Source organism: Balaenoptera borealis, assembly GCF_965194805.1.
Source record: "Balaenoptera borealis genome assembly, chromosome: 8".
Taxonomy (NCBI): Eukaryota; Metazoa; Chordata; class Mammalia; order Artiodactyla; family Balaenopteridae; genus Balaenoptera; species Balaenoptera borealis.
The window spans coordinates 59,576,176-59,584,084 of record NC_138865.1 but is presented as its reverse complement, the minus strand read 5'-3'; positions in this window follow the sequence as shown (position 1 = coordinate 59,584,084).

Sequence of the window (7,909 nt, the reverse complement as noted above, 5' to 3'; positions counted from 1 at the left end):
TCTTTTCAAATCTTTCATTTTTTAAATTATTTTTTTCTTATTTAGTTGTAATAATTCTCTATATATTCAGGATACAGGTCTTCATAAGTGTTTTGTATATATTATCTCCCTTATGACTTGTCTATTTATGTTCCTAATTGTCTTTTGTAGAGTTTTGTATTTTTGATAAAATTTAATATATCAATATTTTTATTTAATAGTTTCTGCATTTTATGTCCTTTCTAAGAAATCTCTGCCTAATCCCAAAGCACAAAGATTTTCTCCTATGTTTTCAGTAGGTTTTCTTTTCAGTTTAGGCACTTACATTTTGGGACTGTTTTCTGAGTTAATTTTTTATATGACATGAGGTAAAGAATCACAGACCAGTGATGCAACCTCATCCCCTTATGTCTAAGAAGTTAAGGAGATTTCTTCTGTGCCCAGACACTGCCCAGAGAGAAAGGAAAAGATGAGGAGAAAAGCTGAACTGAGTATTCACCTTAAAAGGCTGACTTAAATTGGAAAAGTCTCAATCAAAACTTAAACCAAAAGTGACTAATTACTTGATGGGGAAAATTTAAAATTCTTTCCATAACTAGGCAATAGGAGCTTATGAACAGATATTGTTATAGAAAATGAAAATATCTCTCTATATGTCTGTATTATATGTCACAGATTTTAAACCTGGTACACGTGAACCAGTATGTGAATAATAATAATGTCTGTTTATAAGTCATCAATATTATACACCTTTTAATAAGAATTTAAAGAGAAAATGCTACTCTTCTTAATAAAATTAAAAATAGTGTAAATCCCAAAACTCTTAATGTTGATGCCTCCCAGTGAGGAGGAGATCTGGACACCATACTTCTCAGATTGATCTGTCTCTCCATCCACTGTTGCCACCATCACATCGGCCACAAATGGGAAAAACTCTCCCTTTAACAGATGGACAGATGACCCTTCCTTTAATTTCCCATAGCTTATCTAACACATGGTTGTGACACTCCACGTATTGACAACTTTACTAAAGGCTTGAAGATAGCAAAAGGAAACTAATAGTAGAATCTAGACAATCTGCGATATATAATAGGGCTACTTTGTTGAAGCCAGCTGTCGACTATACAGGTTCTTTCCTTGTTGGGTTCTTCATGTGACAGATATCCTAAGTAAGAATTCCTTCTTGGATAAAAGGACTCTTTAGAGTGGAGAACACAAGAAAATGGACAAGCTTTTTTTCTGCCATTTCCACAGATTTTGCCCTACGAATACTTCCTGTTGGAGAGCCCATCCCTTCCATGAGTTATTGAAGCTGAGAATGACCTTGTTCTTTAGGAAACTGAAATTATCTCAACAAAAGAGTGTTCTTCTTGATAACCCTATATTAATAAAGTAGTTCGCACATTCCTAAAGGAAGAATTGTTTCTTCATGCTAACTGTGGACAAACAATACTTGAGGAATAAAAAGATTTTGCAAGACCCAGTTCTTGTTCTCAAGAAATTTACATTCCTGTTAGGGTTATGAGGTACATAAGCAAAATAACCCAATAATCCAAAGTAAGTGGTTAATATTTCACAGCACATCAGAAAAAGTAGAGATCATTGTGGAAGAAGGTCAGGCTTAAATTAGACCTTGAGACGTCAAATTGAAGAAGGGACGTTCTGAGCAGGGACAGCATGTAAATAAAAGCGAAGGCAATGGAACATGAAAGATTTTAAAGGATAGCTCATATCGGGTTTGGTTAGAGAAGTAAGTAGGCATGAAATTAGAATGGCAGAGGAAAGTTAGAGGTGTAACTTTCTCCTTTAGAAATGGGGTGCCAACACAAATTCTGAGCAGGGTGAATTCATGATGTAAAGCATGGTTTTAAGATAACTGATCCAGAGGTGGAGATGGGGATATAGTGGTGGGGAAAGCTTGAAGGCAGTCAAGCCAGTTCAAGGCTATATTAATGATACATTTCTGAAATGGTAAGAATGTGACCTAGGATGGTGATAATAAAAAATGAAAGACAGAAACCAACGAAATGAGAAGGAAAATTACTAAAATTCATGAGAATCCAAGTATTTGACTACTGAAAAGCTAGGAGGTAATTGTTAATATAAAAATTGCACTTACTAATTGACCCCTGGGGTGGGGGTCTTTGAAGTTCATGCTATTTTTATAAATCCTCTGAATTTGGCTAAGTATATATACATAAGTCATTCAAATATATAAATTGGATCACTTCTTTAGCTGCTAAAAGTGAAACTGAGCTAAATGACAATGCTCAAAGCGAATAAAATATATGGTCCAGATTCACCTGACACTTTCCCACCATTCTGTCCCTTTGCTTTAATCCATCTCACTAAAATGCAGATTGAAGTCCCCAAAGAACATTGTAAATTAGTAAATTTCCTCCAGATTATCCAAAAGAAACTCAAGCTACCTCACAGTACTGATGGGTCAGTTTTATCTTGGCCAAATGTTAAGTCTTGAAGCATGTGTCATTACTGACAATAGTTAGATGTGCCTCTAGAAGTAGCCTACACAACCTAGATTTCAGGAAGAGACTGAATATCCAGACTTGGCATGGAGCTCCCTCCATGTCCTTTTCCTTTTCTCACTCCCCTTTAGTCATTAGAACATCAGGTAAGCTGGTTTCCTCTTGACATTTCAAAGGGGACAGTCCGTTTTCTTTCAGGTGGGACTTTCTTTTTTCACTTGGTTTTGTTTTAACTGCATGTTTTTCTGCAAGTGCTTTTATGCTGGTACAGATCTAGACAAAGAAAACTTTTATGCAAAATAAACAAAATAGAATGTACTGAGCCAGGATTTCTTTGCAGGACATGTTCCTTAGGCTATTTCTGAGAGGTTATTTATGGACGGCTGTTTATCCCCTGGAGCCTGACTTCATCTCTCGGTGAAGTGAATGACTCTGTGTTTGGTACACTGGTCTGCCCCCCCCTGGGAATGGCTGCATGTCAAATATTTACCCCTGTGGGATCGAATAGAAATCAGAGATGACAGAGAAAACAGAGATCAAATCTAGTGTCCTTGGGAATTAGTAAAATTTCAAAGTAAATGAATTTTTAAAGAAAAAACATTTGAAATAAAATGATAGCACAGTGTAACTTCCTTTATTGAAATGGAGGGGGGGGACCCTCTGAAATATAAAGTTACTCGAAGCAGAAGGGTATTTTCATCTTATTACTTTCTTAGTGACCACACCCATTCCATTCCCTCACCTGGCTCAGCACCAGGCCCAGAGGGAGAGGTTTTACATTTTCATTTTTTTAAATTGAAAACGGATGCTGCACCTTGTTTTTCATGCCTGCATTTTTCATCAGAAAAAAAAAAAAAAAAAGAACACCTAGCCAAGGATTAGTTTTGTACCTCTGCAACCTCATAAAACCTAGGAATCAAAACTTGGCATTCAGCTTTATAGATAGTCACATTGGAAAAACTGAGAAACTACCAAATAAGTTGACTGTCTTCCCAAGACACCTTATTTCAAATCATGTGCCTGCTTCCTGCATCAACCCCTCATGCAGAGTCTTCCTTTGGCATTATACTTCTGGTACTGTCAGAGGCAACGCTACACTGAAAAGTTGAAGTCAAATAAGCCGAGCTACAAAAGGGCGTATAAAATAATCACAGTCGTGAACAGCAAGGAAAGAGGACAGCCACTAAAACCATAAAGTGAATACTTTGTGGATGGCTGTGCTTTAAATAAGGTTCACAGGAGCTCTGAAACATTAGATGCTTTTAAAATTCAGGGGACAAAGCACAGACATGTCTGTGCATTTCTCTTTCATTTGACAAGTCTTTTTGGATCGGGGCTGAACTACATGCTCTCTGCTGTTTGCACACACAGGGCCGGGAAGTTGGCTTTGTTGTTTTCCACTTTCAATCTTGTGCGCTATTAAGAGGCAAGAACAATTCTATCTATCTCCCTCCTAAAGAGGAAAGAGGCACCAGATTGCGGGCTTGATATGTTCAGGCACAGAACCAGCATCCGTTCGAAATACTGTCCGGGCAACTTACTAGAATCACGGTAGACTGGTAATAACAGGTTGCCCTGCCCTCTGTGAGGCCAACAGCATTTGGAAGGTGGCTCAGCGCACAAAATTTAAAAGTAAATGGCAAGGCGAGTATCCTCCACAAAGGGGCATTACTTTTCGCAGTATTTTAAAATCTCAGTCCCTGCCGACTCCAAGAACTGTGTGCCCCTTTGCACCAAGCCAGGGGACACAGCTTACACAAGCAGACTTTGTTTAATGAGTGCAGCAAGCAGCCCTCCCAGTCCTCCTTCATTTACAATCTTTGGTAACCCCCTCAGCTAAAAACTGTTACTAAGAAAAATTCCACAGAAACCAAAAGAAAAGGGCCAGGCAGACTGTGCTTTTAAAGAGCTTTTCCAGACTGACTCTGCAGAGCCAGTTTGCAGGGAATGAGATGCTGAGCTATTATTACTCAAATGGGTTTCAGCTCCAGGGATGTCCCCTAAGGTTAACAAGATAGCTCAGTTAAAAATAACATTAAATTCTTTACCCTACCCCTTACCCCAAAAGTGGGAGGGGGGCTTACATCTAACTAACATGAAGGATCTGGTTGAAAGTGACAAAAGCCAGGAAATTCAAAGTTAAGGAAGGTTAGAAGGGCTCAGTGAAGTGAGTTACGGATGAAGTGCTAACTCTAACCCAGCATTAAGGTGCTTCTGTACATTCTGAGGCAGCCTTTTCCCAACTATTGAAGAGGTGGATATGGAGAAATGTTGTTTAAAGGAAAAAAATTACGTTAAGGTGGGGATGAGAAGTACAGTGTCTGAAATAAAAGCCTCTGACAAATGTCAATTTAGATTTAGCAAAGAAAAGCTTTGGGTTCTCAAGCACTTGGCAAAAACTTTGTCATCTGATGAATTGTGCTTGGAGTTTTCTGTGCTTAATCCTTTTCCTTTTTATTTTCAACATTGCGAACACACAGAAATACATTCTTCATTTTCATTGAAACCTTTTAATTAAAAAAGAGATGCTCAAATGGAACGGCAATTTGGGTAAAGTATTTGAAAGTCATGGCTTGTTGGACCACTAGATTACAACAGCTGCAAAGATGTCATTAGAGGCTGTGCATGGCCAATGGCTGAGTGGAAATCAATATCACTCACTAAATTCAAGAAGGAAAGAGGCTGGTTATGAACTTATGTCCATGTTTTCCTTCAAGGTGTACCATACTTTCAACTAAGTACGTTGCAAACTAGTATTTTAAGCTCAAGTATTTTCAAGTTAAAACCCACAAAGTGTTTACGATGTCAAGCTACTTTGATTCCATTATGTTTGTGCAGATTCTTACAACCAAATATAAAATTTTTAAAAGTTTGAGAAGAAATATTATGTACTATATGATTAGTGTCAATTACATTTCAGGTAATATCAGGTAAGCCTAATTTTTTTCATTTTGAAAACAAGTGTAATTTCCAGGCAATTTCCAATTTACTTTTATATCTCTATATGAATAAAAAGAGAACATTTCTATTTCTTGTTTGCCACATTTTGACTCCAAAACACCTCATATGAACCTTTTACACTCTTAGGCTGAAAACTAATATATCCTTATTCCCAACACTGATTTAATATTCATGGAACTAAAGGGAAAAAAAAGCCCATTTCCTATGTATTTGTTAGCGGAAATTTTAAGAAATCATCCCATTTCCATCAGTGCATGAGTCAGCATCTCCTTATAGTATGCTTGGTGTCTGTAACCACATCTGGTAAAGTGCAACAATCGGAGTTTTCCCAAACTGGACAGATAACCACGAGAAACAGACTATTCCACTAAGGCCACGTCATAAACAAACAGAGCTTTGTGCTTGGCCTGTTGAGTTCCTTAGTGATGGACTTAACTTCAAGGTTTTATATAACCCTGTCCTTCTCATACAAAGATGATGGCAACAATCATACAGTATGGCAGTAATCATACAGCCAACAATAGCAGTACTTTCACCTTAGGTAGTTTTTCTGTGTAGTTTTGGTGGATTTCACAAAGTCGTCTAGAGTGTTTCACTATCTAATCTCTTAATAGCACATTTTAAATGGTGGCCAAATGACTAAGATTAGAGACCCAATCTTGGCCAGAGGAGAAAAATCAACAGGCCTACACATGTACTAGACCTCTGATATCTGGCTCCATTGATGCCATTAATTTAAGAACGAACCAATTTTATTGATACAAAACATACTGCCACCTTACCTTTTGAGGAGAGGGTCCCATTCTGAAGTCCTGGAAGTGAGTAATGCAGATAATAAGTGTGTGAGCTTAGGAGAGAGAACGGCACTGCCATCTCACTAGCTGGGTGATTTAGGTAGGGCTAGATATTTATTATTCCTTTAAGCCTCATTTTTGTCATCTATAACATCTACCTCATAAGGTAGGCTTACATAAAATAGTGGAAAAGTGTTTATTGAGGTGACTGACAAAAGGCTCTCAGTACAGGGTAGGTTATTGTTATTACTATTTATTTTGAATATTCCCCCTTTATTTTTCCTCTCCCCAATTTCAAGTGGTATTTGACCTTTTATATTTTCTACCTTAGGAATTTTTGGAAGCTTTGAAGGGAGAAGTAGCCTGAAGACAATGGCTCTTCCTCTTTGGGGTAGAGTCTAAACCCATTGTAAAAATTATTAAACAAATCTCAATTAAAATAGAGTCCAGAGGCCAGAAGGGGGAGCTCTCATGCCCTAGCAGATAGCAGAGCCCAACAGGGAGAAGAAAAACTTTATCTTCTTGACTGCCAAGAGCTTAACCAATGAGAGACTGCCACAATTCAGCCAATGAAAAACCAATATTCTTCTAACTCTCACTTCCTCCAATGGACTCTGTTTTTACTAGAGCCCTCCCAACTTCCTTTTTCCCTCTTTAAAAGTGTTCTCTTCAAGGATCATGAGAGATTCCTACAAGCAACTATATGCCAATAAAATGGACAACATGGAAGAAATGGAAAAATTCTCAGAAAAGCACAACCTTCCGAGGCTGAACCAGGAAGAAATAGAAAATATAAACAGACCAATCACAAGCACTGAAATTGAGACTGTGATAAAAAATCTTCCAACAAACAAAAGCCCAGGACCAGGTGGCTTCACAGGCGAATTGTATCAAACATTTAGAGAAGAGCTAACACCTATCCTTCTGAAACTCTTCCAAAATACAGCAGAGGGAGGAACACTCCCAAACTCATTCTGTGAGGCCACCATCACCCTGATACCAAAACCAGACAAAGATGTCACAAAGAAAGAAAACTACAGGCCAATATAACTGATGAACATAGATGCAAAAATCCTCAACAAAATCCTAGCAAACAGAATCCAACAGCACATTAAAAGGATCATACACCATGATCAAGTGGGATTTATCCCAGGAATGCAAGGATTCTTCAATACATGCAAATCAATCAATGTGATAAACCATATTAACAAATTGAAGGATAAAAACCATATGATTTTAATCTCAATAGATGCAGAAAAAGCTTTCAACAAAATTCAACACCCATATATGATAAAAACCGTCCAGAAAGTAGGCATAGAGGGAACTTACCTCAACATAATAAAGGCCATATCTGACAAACCCACAGCCAACATGGTTCTCAATGGTGAAAAACTGAAACCATTTCCTCTAAGATCAGGAACAAGACAAGGTTGTCCACTCTCACCACTATTATTCAACATAGTTTTGGAAGTTCTAGCCACAGCAATCAGAGAAGAAAAAGAAATAAAAGGAATCCAAATTGGAAAAGAAGAAGCAAAAGTGTCACTGCTTGCAGTTGACATGATACTATACATAGAGAATCCTAAAGATGCTACCAGAAAACTACTAGAGCTAATCAATGAATTTGGTAAAGTAGCAGGATACAAAATTAATGCATAGAAATCTCTTGCATTCCTATACACTAATGAT